The sequence below is a fragment of the Arachis duranensis genome, chromosome 2 (genome assembly GCF_000817695.3).
Source record: "Arachis duranensis cultivar V14167 chromosome 2, aradu.V14167.gnm2.J7QH, whole genome shotgun sequence".
In the NCBI taxonomy this organism is placed as follows: Eukaryota; Viridiplantae; Streptophyta; class Magnoliopsida; order Fabales; family Fabaceae; genus Arachis; species Arachis duranensis.
The window spans coordinates 37,925,312-37,943,123 of record NC_029773.3 but is presented as its reverse complement, the minus strand read 5'-3'; the positions used below and the strand labels follow the sequence as shown (position 1 = coordinate 37,943,123).

The window sequence follows — 17,812 nt, the reverse complement described above, 5'->3', positions numbered from 1 at the left end:
GTCAGAACTTCCCAACCTCTTCTTTGAATCTCATGTCGGATCTCCGGATACTCATTTTTCTTGAGCATGAAAGGGACCTCAGGAATCACCTTCTTCTTGGCCACAACTTCATAGAAGTGGTCTTGATAGACCTTTAAGATGAATCTCTATCTCCCATGACTCGGATGTGGAAACTTTTGTCTTTCCTTCCTCTTTCTAGAGGTTTCTCTGGTCTTAGGTGCCATAAATGGTTATGAAAAAATAAAAAGTTATGCTTTTACCAAACCAAACTTAGAATATTGCTCGCCCTTGAGCAAGAGATGAAAGAATAGAAGAAGAAGAAGATATGGAGGAGAGGGAGAGAGGTGTATATTCAGCCAAGGGGGAGAAGAGAGTGTATTGTTGTGTGAAAATAAAGAAAGATGGAGGGGTTTATATAGTGGAGGGAGAGGGATGGGGTTCGGTCATTTAGGGTGGGTTTGGGTGGAAAAGAGATTTTAAATTTGAAGGTAGGTGGGATTTATGGGGAAGAGTGGGTGGATGTGAGTGGTGAAGAGGTGATGGGGAAGATAGATTGAGGTGATTGGTGAAGGGTGTTTGGGGAAGAGTGTTATTGGATTGTGTGAAGAAGAGAGAGGTGAGTTGAGGTAGGTGGGGATCCTGTAGGGTCCAAAGATCCTGAGGTGATCCTGTGGGGTCCACAGATCCTGAAGTATCAAGGATTTATCATTCCTGCACCAAATAGGTGTGTAAAACGCCCTCTGCCTGCAATCCTGGCATTTAATGCCAGGCTGAAGCTTGTTTCTGGCGTTAAACACCCAAATGTAGCATGTTTCTGGCGTTTAATGCCAACCTGATGCTTGTTGCTGGCGTTAAACACCAGCTTTCCTCAGGGTGCAATCCTGGCATTTAAACGCCAGATTACTGCTTGTTTCTGGTGTTCAACGCTAGATTCATGCTCTGTTCTGGCATTAAATGCCAGCCAGATGCTCCTTACTGGCGATCTAATGCCAGTAGACTCTTCCTCCAGGGTGTGCTGTTTCTTCTGCTATTTTTAATTTTAGTAGTTGTTTTGAGACTCCACATGATTATGAACCTAATTAAAACATAAAAGAATAATAGAAATATAGATAAATAAAAATTGGGTTACCTCCCAATAAGCGCTTCTTTAATGTCAATAGCTTGACAGTGGGCTCTCATGGAGCCTCACAGATGTTCAGAGCATGATGAGTGCTTCCCAACACCAAACTTAGAGTTTGAATATGGGGGCTTCTCAACATCAAACTTAGAGTTTGGTTGTGGCCTCCCAACACCAAACTTAGAGTTTAATTGTGGGGACTTTGTTTGACTCTGTATTGAGAGAAGCTTTTCATGCTTCCTCTCCATGGTTGCAGAGGAATATCCTTGAGCTTTAAACACAAGGTAGTCCCCATTCAATTAAAGGACTAGCTCTCCTCTATCAACAGTAATCACAGCTCCTGCTGTGGCTAGGAAGAGTCTTCCAAGGATGATGCACTTATCCTCCTCCTTCCTAGTGTCTAAGATTATGAAATCAGCAGGGATGTAAAGGCCTTTAACCTTCACTAACACATCCTCTACCAATCCATAAGCTTGTCTTATTGACTTGTCTGCCATCTCTAATGAGAATGTGGCAATCTGTACCTCAAAGATCCCCAATTTCTCCATTACAGAGAGTGGCATAAGATTTATACCTGACCCCAGGTCACAAAGAGCCTTTTCAAAGGTCATGGTGCCTATGGTACAGGATATTAAGAATTCACCAGGATCTTGTTTCTTTTGAGGTAGAGTTTGCTGAACCCATGTATCTAGTTCACTAATGAGCAAGGTAGATTCATCTTCCCAAGTCTCATTACCAAACAACTTGGCATTCATCTTCATGATGGCTCCTAGATATTGAGCAACTTGCTCTTTAGTTACATCTTCATCCTCTTCAGAGGAAGAATAGTTCTCAGAGCTCATGGATGGTAGAAGGAGATTTAATGGAATCTCTATGGTCTCTATATGAGCCTCAGATTCCTTTAGGTCCTCAATAGGGAACTCCTTCTTGTCTGGGAGACATCCCATGAGGTCTTCCTCATTAGGATTCACGTCCTCCCCTTCCTCTCTATGTTCGTCCATTTTGATTATATCAATGGCCTTGCACTCTTTTTTTGGATTCTCTTCACTATTGCTTGGGAGAGTACTATGAGGAGTTTCAGTGACTTTCTAATGGAGGACCTTGTTTCACTCATGAAACTTAAAGTGGCCTTAGACAGATCAGAGACTATGTTTGCTAAGCTAGAGGAACTCTGCTCAGAATTCTCTGTCTGTTGCTGAGAATATGGTGGAAAAGGCTTGCTATTGCTGAGCCTATTTCTTCCACCATTATTAAAGCCTTATTGAGGCTTTTGTTGATCCTTCCATGAGAAATTTGGATAATTTCTCCATGAGGAATTATAGGTGTTCCCATAGGGTTCACTCATGTAATTCACCTCTGCCATTGCAGGGTTCTCAGGATCATAAGCTTCTTCTTCAGGAGATGCCTCTTTAGTACTGTTGGATGCATTTTGCCATCCATTCAGATTCTAAAAAATCATGTTGAATTGCTGAGTCAACATTTTCTTCTGAGCCAATATGGCATTCAGAGCATAAATTTCAAGAACTCCCCTCTTCTAAGGCGTCCCATTACTCACAGGATTCCTCTCAAAGGTGTACATGAATTGGTTATTTGCAACCATGTCAATGAGTTCCTGAGCTTCTGCAGGCATTTTCTTTAGGTGAATGGGTTCACCTGCAGAATGGTCCAGTGACATTTTAGAGAACTCAGATAGACCATAATAGAATATATCCAAAATGGTCCACTCTGAAAGCATGTCAGCAGGACACTTTTTGGTCAACTGTTTGTATCTTTCCCAAGCTTCATAGAAGGATTCACCATCTTTTTGCTTGAAGGTCTGAACATCCACTCTAAGCTTGCTCAGCTTTTGAGGAGGAAAGAACTTGGCCAAGAAGGCCGTGACCATCTTATCCCAGGAGTCCAGGCTATCTTTAGGTTGTGAGTCCAACCATGTTCTAGCTCTGTCTCTTACAGCAAAACGGAAAAGCATGAGCCTATAGACTTCAGGATCTACTCCATTAGTCTTAACAGTCTCACAGATCTGTAAGAACTCATTTAAAAACTGATAGGGATCTTCTGATGAAAGTCCATGAAACTTGCAGTTCTGTTGCATCAGAGCAACTAGTTGAGGCTTCAGCTCAAAATTGTTTGCTCCAGTGGCAGGGATTGAGATGTTTCTTCCATAAAAAATGGAAGTAGGTGTAGTATAATCACCAAGCATCCTCCTTGCATTATTGTTGTTGTCATTATTTTCGGCTGCCATCTCCTCTTCTTTTTCGAAAATTTCTGCAAGGTTGTCTCTAGATTGTTGTATTTTAGCCTCTCTTAGTTTCTTCTTCAGAGTCCTTTCAGGTTCCGGATCTGCTTCAACAAGAATGTTCTTGTCCCTGCTCATGCTCATATGAAAAAGAAGGGAACAGAAAATAATAATAGGGATCCTCTTTACCACAGTAGAGAGATTCCTTTATGTGAGTATAAGAATAAGAGAATAGAAGAAGGAGAAGAGAAAAATTCGAACATAGAGGGGAAGAGAGGGTTCAAATTTTGAGATGAAGAGAAGTCTTAGTAAATGAATAAATAAATAAATAGAAGAAGAAGAGAGAGAGAAGTTTTCAAAAATTGTTTTTGAAAAAAATTTAGTGATTTTCAAAAATTAAGAAAAGAAATAAAATTAAAATTTGAAACAATTAGTTGATTAAAAGAATTTTGAAAAAGAGGGAAGTTATTTTCGAAAATTAGAGAGAAAAAAGTAGTTAGGTAGTTTTGAAAAAGATAAGAAACAAATAAAAAGTCAATTAGTTAGTTGAAAAAGATTCGAAAATCAATTTTGAAAAGATAAGAAGTTAGAAAAGATATTTTGAAATCAAATTTTTGAAAAGATATGATTGAAAAGATATTTTTAAAAAGATTTGATTTTTAAAATTGATTACTTGACTAAAAAAAACTAAAAGATATGATTCTAGAACTTAAAGATTGAACCTTTCTTAACAAGAAAGTAACAAACTTGAAATTTTTTAATCAATCACATTAATTGTTAGTAAAGTTTTCGAAAATTATGATATAAAGATAAGAAAAATATTTTGAAAATCATTTTTTTTAAATTTTCGAAAAATAATAAGAAAAATGAAAAAGATTTGATTTTTGAAAAAGATTTTGAAAAGATAGGATTTTTAAAATTGAAATCTTGACTTGACTAACAAGAAACAACTTATTTTAAAAATATTTGACTAAGTCAACCCGAAGATTTCGAAATTTATGAGTAAAAGAAGGAAAATATATTTTTTATTTTTGAATTTTTAATGAGGAGAGAGAAAAACACAAATATGACCCAAAATATAAAAATTTTGGATCAAAACACATGATGCATGCAAGAACACTATGAATGTCAAGATGAATACCAAGAACACTTTGAAGATCAAGATGAATATCGACTTATTTTTGAAAAATTTTCAAGAAAGGAAAAACATGCAAGACACCAAACTTAGAGTTTTTTCATGCTTAGACACTATGAATGCAAAAATGCATATGAAAGACAACAAAAGACACAAAACAAGAAAATATGAAGATTAAACAAGAAGACTTATCAAGAACAACTTGAAGATCATGAAGAACGCATGCATGAATTTTCGAAAAAATGCATAAATTTTAAAAACATGCAATTGACACCAAACTTAAAAATTGACTCAAGACTCAAACAAGAAACACAAAAATATTTTTGGCTTTTATGATTTTATTAATTTTTTTGGTTTTTTCAAAAATAATTTTTGGAAAAACGAAAACAAAATAAAAATTTTTTTTGAAAGATTTTTGAAAACTTTTTGAAAAGAAAATTACCTAATCTGAGCAACAAGATGAACTGTCAGTTGTCCAAACCCAAACAATCCCCGGCAACGGCGTCAAAAATTTGGTGCACGAAATTGTGATCATCAACAATGGTGCCAACGGGCTTGGTGTTCTAAAAGATGAATCACACTTTGTCACAATTTCGTGCAAAAACTTGGTGCACGAAATTGTGATCATCAATAATGGCGCCAATGGGCTTGGTGCTCTAAAACGTGAATCACACTTTGTCACAACTTCGCACAACTAACCAGCAAGTGCACTGGGTCATCCAAGTAATACTTTACGTGAGTAAGGGTCGATCCCACGGAGAATGTTGGTATGAAGCAAGCTATGGTCATCTTGTAAATCTCAGTCAGGCGGATTCAAATGGTTATAATGGTTTTCGAATATAAAATAAATAAAGCATAAAGTAGAGATAGAGATACTTATGTAATTCATTGGTGAGAATTTCATATAAGTGTATGGAGATGCTTTGTCCCTTCTGAATCTCTGCTTTCCTATTGCCTTCCTCCAATCCTTCATACTCTTTTCCATGGCAAGCTGTATGTAGGGCATCACCGTTGTCAATGGCTACTTCCCATCCTCTCAATGAAAATGGTCCAAATGCTCTGTCACAGCACGGCTAATCAGCTGTCGGTTCTCGATCATGTCGGAATAGAATCCATTGATTCTTTTGCGTCTGTCACTACGCCCAACAATCGCGAGTTTGAAGCTCGTCACAGTCATTCAATCCCTAAATCCTACTCGGAATACCACAGACAAGGTTTATACTTTTCGGATTCTCAAGAATGGCCGCCAATAATTCTAGCTTATACCAAGAAGATTCTGGTTAAGGAATCCAAGAGATATTCACTCTAGCTTCGCTTGTAGAACGGAAGTGGTTGTTAGGCACGCGTTCATAAGGACGGATGATGATGAGTGTCACAGATCATCACATCCATCAGGTCGAAGTACGAGTAATATCTTAGAATAAGAATAAGCTTGAATTGAATAGAAGAAATAATAGTATTTGCATTAATTCTCGAGGTACAGCGGAGCTCCACACCTTAATCTATGGTGTGTAGAAACTCCACCGTTGAAAATACATAAGTGATCAAGGTCCAAGCATGGCCGAATGGCCAGCCTCCAAAGGCTGATCAATAGTCTCCTAAGATGAACAATAGATTAAAACTGAGACCAAAGATTTCTAATACAATAGTAAAATGTCCTATTTATACTATACTAGTTACTAGGGTTTACAGAAATAAGTAATTGATGCAGAAATCCACTTCTGGGGCCCACTTGGTGTGTGCTTGGGCTGAGCTTGAGCTTTACACATGCAGAGGCTTCTCTTGGGGTTAAACGCCAAGTTGTAACGTGTTTTTGGCGTTTAACTCTGGTTTGTGACGTGTTTCTGGCGTTTTACTCCAGAATGCAGCATGGAGCTGGTGTTGAACGCCACTTTGCGTCATCTAAACTCGAACAAAGTATAGACTATTATATATTTCTGAAAAGCTCTGGATGTTTACTTTCCAACGCCATTAAGAGCGCGCCATTTGGAGTTTTGTAGCTCCAGAAAATCCATTTTGAGTGCAGGGAGGTCAGAATCCAACAGCATCCGCAGTCCTTTTTCAGCCTGAATCAGATTTTTGCTCAGGTCCCTCAATTTCAGCCAGAAAATACCTGAAATCACAGAAAAATACACAAACTCATAGTACAGTCCAGAAATGTGAATTTTTCATAAAAACTATTAAAAACATCCTTAAAAGTAGCTATATCCTACTAAAAACTACCAAAAAATAATGCCAAAAAGCGTATAAATTATCCGCTCATCAACTGTATAATTGTGTATTGAGGTTGCATGTTTGTGAAAACTTGGATGGGAGCTCATAGATAGGAAATGAAGTTTAGAGAAGTATTATAGAATTTCTCAAATATCTATTGATCTAAGAAGCAGTAACAAAAGAAATCAAAAGAAAAAGAATAACAAAGAACAAGCCCAAGGCTTTGAGCATCAATTACTAGGAAGAAAAAGAAAGAAACAAGAACACAAAGAGTTATTGTCCTAGTTAAATGCTTGTGGTGGATTTGTGTCAAAGAGAGAGGCTTGAGCAAGTAAATCCTAAGGGGTGCTTCAACACCTAATACCTTAGACCAACTGGTTTGGGAGTATTGATTGAAAGCTTATCTTAAAAAGCCGCTTTGAGACATGACACCTAAAGTCAAGGCCAAGATACAAAACGAAATGAAAATTGCTAGAAAATAAGGGCTTCTTCAAAGCTGACAATCTATAAAGAGGCTTTCATAATATATTTTGAATGAAAGTCCTAAGATCTAAGACTTCTAAAATGCGAGGACTAATGAGCACTGAAATCCTTGCACAAGCATACAAATTAGAGTTCACCCTACTGTCACTTATTCACTTCACCCACTAAGGACTAAAATGTGAGGTTTAATGAGCACTGGAATCCTTGCATAAGCATACAAATTAGATCTCTTTGTGCATAGTTCTTGTCTTGCTTGGGGACAAGCAAGATTTAAGATTGGTGTTGTGATGCCAAGACATCATGGCCTGTTTTTCTATGCTTTTTCAGTAGATTTTAATTCAGTTTTCATACAATTTCTGTTGATAAAGGAGCAAAAGCATGAAAAATCTCTGCATGAAACAAAATCTCAAGCATAGGTGAATTTTAGTTAATATACAGGGTAAATATGATAAAATAGATCACACTAAGTGAAGTTATGATTGTGAGCATTATTAACACACTTAGTATAGTGAAGTTTATCTTGTATGTTACTTTGATACACTTTGTTTTCTTGATTTCAGACCAAAAGAAGCAGAGAAGAGCCACGTTAGTGACTACGTTAGTGCCACTAACGTGGCCATTAACGTGGAAGGAAGGAAAGTTTGGAATGTTAGTAGGAACATTAATAGCATTAATTTTGAAGAAGGGGAGCATGGAAAGTCAGTGGCAACGTTAACGCCACTAACTTTAGCAAAGCAATGGAAGACCCACGTTAATGGTCACGTTAAAGCCACTAACGTGAACCATTAACGTGGAGAAAGGAGGCGGCTGTGAAGTTAGTGGCAATGTTAACACCACTAACTTTAGCAAAGCAAAGAAGTCCTATGTTAGTGGCCACGTTAGTGCCACTAACGTGGACACTAACATGGGCAAAATCTCACTTGGCAGCCTAACCATGCCTTCTTCAAACATAAATAACTTGAGCCACAAAGCTCTAAATGAGGTGATTTTAGTGGCATTGGAAAGTAGGATTCTAGAGCTTTCCAAGTATATATGGCACTACATGGTGCACACTAATTTTGAGGGAGAAAATATGTCCCGAAAGTGCAAAGATGAACATGGTATCAACCTGTAATAAGGCCAGCTGACCTCTTCACCTTCCAAGAAGTGTAACTCGAGCTGTGGAGCTCCAAATGATGCGCTTACAAAAGCATTGGAAAGTAGACATCCTATGATTTCTAACAATATAGTATGGGGTGGATGCTAAGTTTGAGCTTCAGAACCTGGCAATATTAATCCCCTGAACGCTGACGTTATTGTGGCTAATATTGCCAATAACGCCAGTGACTATGCCAGCGACCCTGTCCCCTTCAAAGGAGCATAACGTAAGTTACAGAGGTCCAATTGAAGTGATTCCAGTTGCGTTAGAAATCTGACATTCAGAGCCTTCCAACGATATATAATAGTCTATAGTGGGCATGAAATTGAAGCACAAACAAAAGGCATCTTTAAGCCCCATAAACACCAACTGGATAGCAAATATGATGTTAATGCCACTAACTTCAGAACTAGCGCCACACTTGTAGCGTTAGCGTGGCAAACGGCAACAATAATGCCAAGTCACCCTGGACCTCAATTTGATTCACTTCTCTCTCATGTCCACTTCAAAGTTCAAGCAAGCAAGCCTACAATTGTCAACCAATTAAGGCCACAAGAAGCATCTAGAATAGTAAACTTTCATTTATAATTTGCTTTTAATTTTAATTTCATTTTGTAATATAGGAGAGCCTATATAAAGGCCTTAGTTTCGACATTGAATTCACTCTGGATTGGAGGGGAGTCTAGGGTCATGCATACACATCCCCTGACACACACCATTCATCACTCTTCTTTCTTTTCTTTTCTTTTCTGCTTTCTAGTAGTGTAGCTTTACTTTGTAATGTTCATTTATGAATTTGGCAGTTTCAATTTCAGTTTTCATCTTCATCTTTATTTTTTTGCACTTCTTTTCTTCTCTATTGAATAGAGCAATGAACAAGTAACTCTTTTAATTGGGTTAAAGAGCTCTGTTACAATTCAATGGATTAATTTGTTTTTTTCATTCATATTCTTCGGTCTTTTCTCTTGATTTTGCTAGAAAACTTTCGTTCTTCATTCAATTGAGCAATTATCTCGACGGAGAAGTTGTTCATTATTGGATCTCCTCTGAACCTTGGAAGAGGAATGAGGAGATCATGCTAGAAATACTTTCTCATGTTGGACCAGATTGGGGTTTGGATAGATATTATGACATTTAATCCTACTAACACTTTGATTTGGAAATACATGTGGTATAATCAGTACCATACTTCATCTCTTCCCATGAACAATTGAATCAAGGAATTGGGCAATTGTTCAAGGTTAGAGAGATTGGATTGCCAAGGAATTGGGATCCAATCACTTAAGATTGCCAAGGAGATCAATAAATGCATTGATTGAGGAAGAGATGAAAGCAATTGATCCGGAGATTGCAATATCTTTCTATCCCAATGCTTTCTTTTCTTTTTACTTTTAGTTAATTACTTTCTTGTATTTTACATTCCTATCATTCTTCTTTCCTACACTTTATTGCTCGTCTTTTCATTTCTGTCAATATATATTTCCTTGTTACTTATCACTCCAATATGATTCATCAAACTAGGATAATCAATTAACCATTGATTGCTTAATCCGTTAATCTCTTTGGGATTCGACCTCACTCTATTGTGAGTTTTTACTTGACGACAATTCGGTATACCTGTCGAGGGAAATTTGTAGCGATACAAGTTTTCGTGCATCAGTTAGAACTAATTTTGAAGTTTGAATCTGAGTGTCAGAGTGTTCTAGGAATACATTTGGCTTTTCCGAGACCTTATATATTATCTGTGCGGACACCTTTACCATACTGTGTGGTAGGGTGTTACATTTAGCTTGTGTCTTGGTACTCTTTTCCAGCCCAACACTCTCTATGCTGGGTAAGGATGTCATCGGGAACACCCTTGTTGTAGATATCTTTGTGGCCCTGCAAGAGTTGAACATTTCCTACTCCTGAGTAGGGCAAAACCTGAAATGTGACTGTAATATACAACAATAGTTAGAACATTTTGTTACTTTATAATATGTTTATATTCACTAAATATTATGAATTTATAAATAAACACAACTTACCCTAAAAGTCCTAAATTGGTCCCACCAAAAATCTCATATACGATTAGAAGAATTACTGAATAATAGGATGAACCATCAACAATGGTTCTTATATCTGCATGTAATCCTCTATATATGCCTTTTCACCAAGGATACAAGTTGTTTTATAAAATATAAGAAAATGTATTAATATAAAAACAGAGGTTTTGTATACAACATGTAAGTTAATTTGAAGAGGAAAAAGATAAATTGAAGTATATTAGTCATTGTTGTCAAAATATAACATCATGATTTTATCATTGGTGGTAGATATAGATGTACCTCCAAACATTGTCGGGGTTACTTGTAAAGTCCCAAATTAAAGCTGAGCAACCTAGAGTATAGACATATTGGTGAATCGCATATATTGTGTTTATAATCAAGATCTAGTTAGGGTCATGGTGATTAGTCCTAAAAGCTAGGGGAGTAGGGAAATAGCAGTAAAAAGAACATGGAGGGTGATAATAATAATAGCACTCCTAGTAGAATGACATTGGAGGTTGAGCAGAACCCTATAGGTTCGAATCCTATCCCAACATGAAGTAATTCACAAAATAAATTAGTTTTTGTTTATAATTTGTTGCACTTATATTAATTATTAATTTCAATTTATACATAGTTTTATAACAATAAAATATATTAATTTCATTAATTACATATCTAAAAGAAAAAAAATGTACATAACTCTTTTATAGATGCTTGCAAACACAGTGCAACAATCCCAATAATTCCAACTCCTCCATAAATTTGCAATTAAAGAGAAAAAGTGATAGAAATAAACTCAAAAAATTATTTATATAATTAGTAAATTAAATATAATTTTAATTATTTACCAGCAACCTAGCTCTCTGTAATATTAGAGACATCTTAGCTATCGCTAAACCATTGCTGTAATTATTGGCACAAATATGCTCAAAATTTCTTGAGGGTCTTCCTGTTGGCAAAATTGGCTCAAAGAAAAAAGATCTTGCCATATTATTGATGCCTCCATGTTTTAAAGGCTGATTGGTTGTAGGTAACTAAACAGTTATGATGAGCAATCTGTAAGGCCATCGGTAATATGGTAGTTTGTAGTAGTGGCTATGATTCACTAGATAGCTAGTATTTGTTCGTAAAAATAGGTTACTCAAACTAGTAAAAATATGACTCATTTGGGGTTTAAGCATTCTAGTTATGCATTTTGTTTTTTTTTTTATATACATTAGGCTTTTTATTTAAAAACATAATATAACATCTCCTTTTGACTTAATTTGCTTCTACAGAATAAACGCAAAAACTAAAAAAAGAAACTCAATTAAATAAAACGTAAATTATAGTATTATAACCATTTCTTTATCCACATCCACAAATCTCATTTATTCGTATTCATGTTTTGTGTTTTGAACAGACATTTCTATTTATATCATTTTTAATTTTTATTTTTCTAATATATAAATATTATAATTGATCTCATTTGTTTGGCATAAAGATGATTCTAGTTTCTACTTATCACAAGTAAGGTTATGCTTTTACTAAAAAAAAAAGAAACATTTCTTATTTTTCAAATCAATTTTTCTTTTATTTCTTTAATATTTATTCAAATTTTGAAGATAAAAAAGAAATTGGTTTATTTTTGAGTAATCTTATTATTATTAAAAGAATATGAAATCTTACCTTAACGATGACACCTATTATCATTTTTTGTATGTCATCGAATGTTTAGAGTAGGTGAAAAATTCCCGCAATTTATGATCTATCAATAAAAATTTCTTAACTTTTATAGATATAGTGTAAGAATCGGAGTTTTCGTATGAAATCGCTTTAATAAAATAATAATTTTTAATTGCTCAAAATAGGTTCAAAAATATAGAAGTGTCCTTTTGAAACTAAAAAGGTGAAATTTGAAATCAATGGATTTTTCTGAGTGGGAAAATATATCTTTTGAGGAAAAATTTTATAAAAATGCGTATTGGTGCTTAAGCCAGCACTACCGGCTCTAGTTTGTCCGGTACTGCGTATTTTGAAAATAAGATTTTTAAAATTAAATTTATTATTTTGAAAGGACAAAAATAATTTAGAATTGAAAACTGGGCACTAATCTTAAAGGTTTTGGCCCAAAGTGGGCCAAACGGACCTTAAATGCTAACGAGTTGGATCGGGCCCAAACTGGGCCCAAGGGCCAACATATATATGGCCATTTAATGAGCATTCATCTCATTTCTCCCCCAAGAAAGATAGAGGGTTCGAGCATGAGAGAAGAAGATAGGGTACTATTCACCTTCTTCTTCTTTTGGCCATATCTTGAGATACGGAGCTCCAATTGACAAGACGTTTGCGGCCACACGTCGCTAGCCCGTTGATGAGCGGATAATTTATACGCTTTTTGGCATTGTTTTTAGGTAGTTTTAGTATGATCTAGTTACTTTTAGGAATGTTTTCATTAGTTTTTATGTTAAATTCACATTTCTGGACTTTACTAGGAGTTTGTGTGTTTTTCTATGATTTCAGGTAAATTCTGGCTGAAATTGAGGGACCTGAGCAAAACTCTGAAAGCAAGGCTGACAAAGGACTGCTGATGCTGTTGGATTCTGACCTCTCTGCACTCGAAATGGATTTTCTGGAGCTACAGAACTCCAAATGGCGCGCTCTCAACGGCGTTGGAAAGTAGACATTTAGAGCTTTCCAGCAATATATAATAGTCCATACTTTATTCGGGAATTGATGACGTAAACTGGCGCTCAACGCTAGTTCCATGTTGCTGTCTGGAGTCAAACGCCAGAAACACGTCACGACCCAGAGTTGAACGTCCAAAACACGTTACAACTTGGCGTTCAACTCCAAAAGAAGCCTTAGCTCGTGGATAGATCAAGCTCAGCCCAAACATACAGCAAGTGGGCCCTGGAAGTGGATTTATGCATCAATTACTTACTTCTGTAAACCCTAGTAGCTAGTTTATTATAAATAGGACCTTTTACTAGTGTATTAGTAATCTTTTGGCCATTCGGTCTTTTGATCATTCAGGGGGCTGGCTAGGGGTGTGCAAAAAAATTGGTTTCACTGAACTGAATTGAAACTGAACTGAAACTGTTTTAAATAAACCAGTTTTTTAAAATAAAAAACTGAACTGAAACCACAGTTTTTATGAAAAACTAGTTTATTAAAAACCAGTTTTTATGGTTCAGTTTAGTTTTAAACCAAATTAAACTGGTTTTATTTAAACTCCAAAATTAATTTTACATACTCTTTCTTTCTCTTTCTCCCTTCACTCTCTCTCTCTCTCTCTCTCTCTTTCTCTCTCCTTCCCCTCTTCTTCTCTTTTTCTTCTTTGCTCCCTCTCTCTCCCTCCTCTCTCTTCCTCTTCTCTCTCGCTCCCCTTCTTTCTCCCCCTCCCTCTCTTTGTCTTCCTCACTCTCTCTCCACCTTTTCCTTTTCTCTCTCTTCCCCTCTCTCTCCCTATCTCCATCTCTCTCTCACTCCTCTCTCTCTCTCTCTCCCCTGCCCCTCTTTCTTCCCCTCCCCTTTCTTTCGTTCTCCTTTTCTCCCTCTCTATCCCTTTCTCTCATTTTCTCTCTCCCTTATCCCTCTCTCTTTCTCTCTCTCCTTCTCTCCATCTCTCTCAATTTTTTTCTCTCTCTCTTCCTCCTTCTCTCTTTCTTTGTGCTCTTTTTCCCTTTTTCTTCTCTCTCTTCCTCTCTCTCCTCCTCCTCCTCCTCTCTCTCCTCCTTCTCTCTCTTATTTTGGAGAAAAGAGAAAGAGAAAGAGAAGAGGGATATAAAGTGAGAAAAGGATGAGAGAGAAACTCCTCCCCTCTTTCTTCCTCTCTCTCTCTCTCCTTCTCCTCTTTCTCCCTCTCATCTCTCTCTCTCTCTCTCTTTTCTATCGCTCTCTCTCTCTTTCCTTTTCTCCCCTCTCCTTCTCTCTCCCCCTCCCTTCCCCTTCTCTCTCTCTCTTCCTCTTTTCCCTCTTTCCCCTTTTGTTTCTCTGCTCTCTGCCCTCTCTCCACCTTTCCTCTCTCATCATCTTTCTCTCTCTCATTTTTCTCTTTTTTCTTTCTCTCTCCTTTTCTCTCTCTCTCATTCCCTTCTTTCTCTATCCTTTTCTCTCTCTTTTTTCTCCTTCCTCTCTCTCCTTATTTTCTTTCTCTCTTTTCTTTCTCTTTTTTTACTTTCTCTCTCATCCTTTTCTCACTCTATATCCCTCTTCTCTTTTTCTTCCTCTTTTCTCCAAAATAAGAGAGAGAAGGAGGAGAGAGAGGAGGAAGAGGAGGAGAGAAAGGAAGAGAGAGAAGAGAGGGGGGAAAAGAGCGCAAGAAAAGAGAGAAGGAGGAAGAGAGAGGGAGAAAAATTGAGAGAGACAGAGAGAAAGAGAGAGAAAGAGAGAGAGAAAGAGAAATAGAAGAGAGGGATAGGGGAGAGAGAAAAATGAGAGAAAGGGATAGATAGGGAGTAAAGGAGAGCGAAAGAAAGGAGAGGGGAAGAAAGAGGGGCAAGGGAGAGAGAGAGAGGAGTGAGAGAGAGATGGAGATAGGGAGAGAGAGGGGAAGAGAGAGAAAAGGAAAAGGTGGAGAGAGAGTAAGGAAGACAAAGAGAGGGAGGGGGAGAAAGAAGGGGAGCGAGAGAGAAGAGGAAGAGAGAGGAGGGAGAAAGAGAGAGGGAGCAAATAAGAGAAAGAGAGAAAGAGGGGAAGGAGAGAGGAAGAGAGAAAGAGAGAGAGGAGGGAGAGAAGGAGAGAGGGAGAGAGGACGGAAAGAGAGGGAGAGAAAGAGAGAGAGAGAGAGAGGGGGAAGAGAGAGAGGGGGAGAGGAAAGGAGAGAGAGAGAGAGGAAGAGGAATAGGGGAGAGAGAGAGAATGAGAGAAAGGGATAGAGAGGGAGAAAAGGGAGAGAGAAAGAGAGAGGGAGAGAGAGAGGAAGACAAAGAAAGTGGGAGAGAGGAAGAGAGAGAGAGGAAGACAAAGAGAGGGGAGGGGAGAAAGAGGGGAAGGGGAGAGAGAGGGAAAAGGAAAATAGAGAGGAGGAAGAGAGAGAAAGGAGGGGGAGAAAGGGAGAGAAGAAGATAGAGAAAGAAAGAGAGAAAGGAGAGAGAGGGGGAGAGGAGAAGAGAGAGAAAAAAGAGAGAAAGGAGAGAGAGGGGAGAAGGAGAGAGTGAGGGAAGAAAAGAGAGAGAGAGAGCAAAAGAGGAAAAGGAGAGAGAGAGAGAGAGAGAGAGAGAGGAAAAGAGAGAGATAAAGAGAGGGAGAGATATTTTTATGAACTGGTTTAAACTGGTGCACTGTATTATAAACTGGTTTAGAACCAGTTTCATATGTGACAAAGCAGTTTGGTTCAGTTTTTAAACCATTTAAAATGGTTTAGTGCAGTTTCAGTTCAGTTTATAGAAAAACTGAACCATGCACACCCCTAGGGCTGGCCATTCGGCCATGCTTGAACCTTTCACTTATGTATTTTCAACGGTGTAGTTTCTACACACCATAGATTAAGGGTGTGGAGCTCTGCTGTACCTCAAGTTTCAATACAATTACTATTACTTTCTATTCAATTCTCTTTTATTTCTGTTTTAAGATATTCGTTGCACTCCAACTTGATGAATGTGATGATCCGTGACACTCATCATCATTCTCACCTATGAACGCGCGTGACTGATAACCACTTTCGTTCTACCTTAGGCCGGGCACATATCTCTTAGATTCCCCAACAGAATCTTCGTGGTATAAGCTAGATAGATGGCGGCATTCATAGGAATTCGGAAAGTCTAACCTTGTCTGTGGTATTCCGAGTAGGATTCTGGGATTGAATGACTGTGACAAGCTTCAAACTCCTGAAGGTTGGGCGTTAGTGACAGACGCAAAAGAATCAAGGGATTCTATTCCAACCTGATTGAGAACCGACAGATGATTAGCCGTGCTGTGACAGAGCATAGGACCATTTTCACTGAGAGGATGAGATGTAGCCATTGACAACAGTGATACCCTACATACAGCTTGCCATGGAAAGGAGTAAGAAGGATTGGATGAATGTAATAAGAAAGTAGAGATTCAAGAGGAGCACAGCATCTCCATACGCCTATCTGAAATTCCCACTTTTGATTTACATAAGTATTTCTATCCTATTTTATTTTCTGTTTATTATTAATTTTCGAACTTATCATAAACCAACTTAATCCGCCTAACTGAGATTTACAAGGTAACCATAGCTTGCTTCCTACCAACAATCTCCGTGGGATTAACCCTTACTCACGTAAGGTATTATTACTTAGACGACCCAGTGCACTTGCTGGTTAGTTGAACGGAGTTGTGATCACACGTGCCATTACCAAGGATTATTAAGATCCCAATTCATCATACCATGATCTCTTTAGGGTATTTTTGATAGAGCCAATATTTAAATTTCATACAAGTACAAAGAGACCAACTTTGAGGATCACAATTTCGTCCACCAAGTTTTTGGCGCCGTTGCCGGGGATTGTTCGAGTATGAACAACTGACGGCTCATCTTGTTGCTCAGATTGGGTAATTTTATTTTATTTTATTTTGTTTTATTATTCTTAAATTTCGAAAAAAAATTATATTACTTATCCTATTCTTCAGAATTTTTAAGAATGGATTCTAGAGTTTCATGAAGCATGTTGAAGCCTAGCTAGCTGTAAAGCCAAGTCTAAATTCTTTTGGACTGAGGCTTCAAAACCATCTTCATAGAGGCAAACTAATTTGAATATTAGCTGTATGCTAAAGCTTGGCTGGCCATTGGCCATGTCTAGTGTTTTGGACTGGAGCTTTCATTGAAAGCTTGGCTGGCTATTAAGCCATGTCTAATTCCTGGACCGGAGCTTTAGACTAACATTGCGAAGATTCCTAGAATCCTTATTAAAAATTTTGAATTTCTTATTTTCTTTTTCTTATATGTTTTTCGAAAAAAATCAAATAAAATACAAAAAAAATTAGAAAATCATAAAAATAAAAAATATTTTGTGTTTCTTGTTTGAGTCTTGTGTCAAGTCATAAGTTTGGTGTCAATTGCATGTTCATCTTTTTCTTGCATAAAATTTTCGAAAAATTTATGCATTCATGGTGTTCTTCATGATCTTCAAGTTGTTCTTGATGAATCCTCTTGTTTGATCTTCATATTTTCTTGTTTTGTGTTGTATGGTGTTTTTCATATGCATTCTTGCATTCATAGAGTCTAAACATAAAAAATTTCTAAGTTTGGTGTCTTGCATGTTTTCTTTACATTGAAAATTTTTCAAAAATATGTTCTTGATGTTCATCATGATCTTCAAAGTGTTCTTGGTGTTCATCTTGACATTCATAGTGTTCTTGCATGCATCATGTGTTTTGATCCAAAATTTTCATGCATTGAGTATTTTCAGTGTTTTTCTCTCTCATCATAAAAAAAATTCAAAAATAAATCAAAAATAAAAAAAATATCTTATCTTTTTAAATCTTATCTTTTTAAAATCTTTTTCAAAAA

The 17,812-nt window shown here is 37.0% G+C and overlaps 1 non-coding gene across 1 annotated transcript; it reads left to right on the top strand.

The window, feature by feature from the left end:
- Positions 1 to 2,846: 2,846 nt before the first annotated feature.
- On the top strand, positions 2,847 to 2,954 carry LOC127745202 (small nucleolar RNA R71). Its single transcript, XR_008006399.1, has one exon. It is a non-coding gene; the product is annotated as a small nucleolar RNA R71 (small nucleolar RNA).
- The last annotated feature ends 14,858 nt before the right edge of the window (positions 2,955 to 17,812 follow it).